The sequence below is a fragment of the Montipora foliosa genome, chromosome 13 (assembly GCF_036669935.1).
Source record: "Montipora foliosa isolate CH-2021 chromosome 13, ASM3666993v2, whole genome shotgun sequence".
NCBI classification, from domain to species: domain Eukaryota; kingdom Metazoa; phylum Cnidaria; class Anthozoa; order Scleractinia; family Acroporidae; genus Montipora; species Montipora foliosa.
Genome location: NC_090881.1, coordinates 16,845,702 through 16,848,201, shown reverse-complemented (window position 1 = coordinate 16,848,201; position 2,500 = coordinate 16,845,702). Strand labels below are relative to the sequence as shown.

General features: G+C 41.9%; 1 long non-coding RNA gene across 1 annotated transcript in view; it reads left to right on the top strand.

Moving 5' to 3' along the window:
- Positions 1-2,500, top strand: part of LOC137982554 (uncharacterized) — a 37,595-nt gene that overhangs the window by 4,129 nt on the left and 30,966 nt on the right. Inside the window, exon 2 of the long non-coding RNA XR_011118743.1 lies at positions 1,505-2,109. This is a non-coding gene — a long non-coding RNA (uncharacterized lncRNA). The remainder of the gene's footprint in view (positions 1-1,504; positions 2,110-2,500) is intronic.

Here is a 2,500-nt window from a genome sequence, read left to right as displayed (position 1 = left end):
ACTTATACATCAAGAACTGGCAAATCATTAGGTGGCAACTTAGGGGCTAGTGGACCCCTTACGTTCCCAGTTGCTAAATTTTAAATTTTAGATTCTTAAACCAACATTGAGCGAAGATTATCTGGTTTATCGCTGGCTGATATTTTCACATTTTGTCGATTATGCAATGGTCGGTCAGTGTTCAGTTTTGATTTTTAGGAGGATCGAAGAGAATACGATGAGCTTATGGCAATGGTCCAAAATGTGTGTGTATACAAACATTCCTCTTCCCCGGACAGTTGTACTCGCAACGGCTCCACTGACTCAAAATCAAAACGATAGTTCTCACAGGTCTTCATCACTCCCATTAATATAGGCTTCATATCAGAAGCAAGACACGCAGAAAACTTTTTTTAAAAGGTCTCAGAATTGAATAATTGTTTGCCTTTTGATCAGCTAAAATTTCATAGAGGGTCTTGTTTTTGCCCTGAGAAAATGGGATTGAGTCACTGGGATTAGGATTTGCTCACTGGAAATTGGGAAAAAAGAACTGAAATGGGAATGGGATAATTGTCTTTAAGCGTCTTCAGTCTCGATTTCCAGAGGTGTTGGGAGTGCGGTTAACATCCTCCTCCCAACGAACGGCTGGATCACAGGTCCGCTTCGTTTGTTTCTGACGTAGCACCCGTCGCAAGTGTACTTTGTACTTGGCAGGCAGGCGACTTTCTGAATGGTGGAAAATCCAATTGTTTGGACCAGTGATCCAGCCGTTGTGTGCGCTGAGGAACGCGGGCGCACAAAACGGCTGGTCAATCGAGCCTAGTTCAGTCTTTGATTAACTAATTCCCTTAGTTTGGAAAACATCAGAAAAAGTTATTTAATATTTAAGTGCCCATATCTTGCACTCGTCCTGCGGTCAACAATGTTTGAGTAATGTCGTAGACCCTCGTAGTCATATCTTCTCGCTTTTCGTGAAGGAAGACAAACAGCAGACTGTGCACAGCGGTGCAACCAAGCCAAAGTCTCTGAGCATGCGTATTCGCTTGTCTACAAACAACATGGCGGGAGCAGATGGCTCGTTGTGCAGAACTCGCACCGTTGTTGTGGAAATCAAGTATATTTCGGCTCAAAATGTTGTTATTTCACACCGAGAACTGTAAACTAGAATTATTGTTGGATTGTTCAGTAACCCAGGAGGAAAAATATTCGTAGATGAATCGAGTAGAGGCAGAGCAGCGGGTCTAATGTGCAGGTCGCAGGTCGCAGGTCGCGGGTTGCAGGTGATTGTTTCACCAATACAGAAAGTATCCTAAACATTCATAAAAGCTAACCTTAGGCCTAAAAACTTTTGTTTAGGACTAATTAGGCCTAATGTTAGCCTTTAAGAATGTTTAGGATACTTTCTGTATTGGTGAAACAATGACATGCAACCTGCGACCTGCGACCTGCAAATTAGATCCGCTGGACGCAGAGGATTTGCAGATTTTGCCCTGGAAGTGTTTAATTTACATTGATTTCATTGAAGGAGGAACCTCACGAAAAGCCCACTTTGTGCTTAGAACTAAAGAACAATAGGAAATGTTCCAGAAGGCATCATGCACTTCATTGTCTATCAAGGTGATTCAACGACAAGTCATGTTTCAGAAAGGCTCTGTAAGACCTGTAAATATCGTGTTTAAACAGAAATCGCCAAGGGTGCCATAAACGGAAGCCCCACAGTCATGTACCTTGTCAGGAAAGCAACTGCCACAGGAAAATATCGCAAATAAATCAACTGACTCTGAGAATGACAAACAAGAAAATTTGCCAAAAACGCGTCAAAGGTTGAGAGAATTGCTGTTACAGAGAAAAGACACGAGGCTGTCGAAAGATGGAAAAAAGAATTGAATGCCTACACTGTGGGAAATCTTCGAAATTGGACAAATGTAAAAGAACTGCTGCAGGTCATTTGAAATACTTCCGGCGAGTTCATAATAGTTATTGTAATCCGCCGAAGGTCAATGAACAACCGAAGAAAATCAATGCGTATTTCGAGCCTACAGAGAAGCGACAAAAAAGTTTGGCGAGCGATGAAGGTCCTGAACAAAGATGCTCATTCCAAACAAGTGATTCTCTTCTAGAGAACATCACGTGAGTATTTTGCTCATTAAATGGTTAACAATACACAGTTATGGATAGACAATGGGTAGAGATCGACTCAGTTTGCAGCCTTTGTTTACAATAGATATGTTTCAATTTGCTTATATCCAAAAGTCTTCATTAAAGAAATGGAAGATTTTATAACATGTACTGTAAGATGTATTAATGAAAATGTTTTTGTTAGCACATTTCAACAGTTGCAGCTGATGCTGTAGACTTGCCACAAGTCGACCTCACGATAATCCCAGGAGAAAATGTTTCGGCGAGCGAATCGTGATTTTTCGTACGCGAAGTGGATGAGCGAGCGACGAAGTCGCGAGAGGTCGACTTGTCTCGCTTGCAAGGTTTTCATTTGCGTCTCGCGCCAAAAAGGGGATGACGT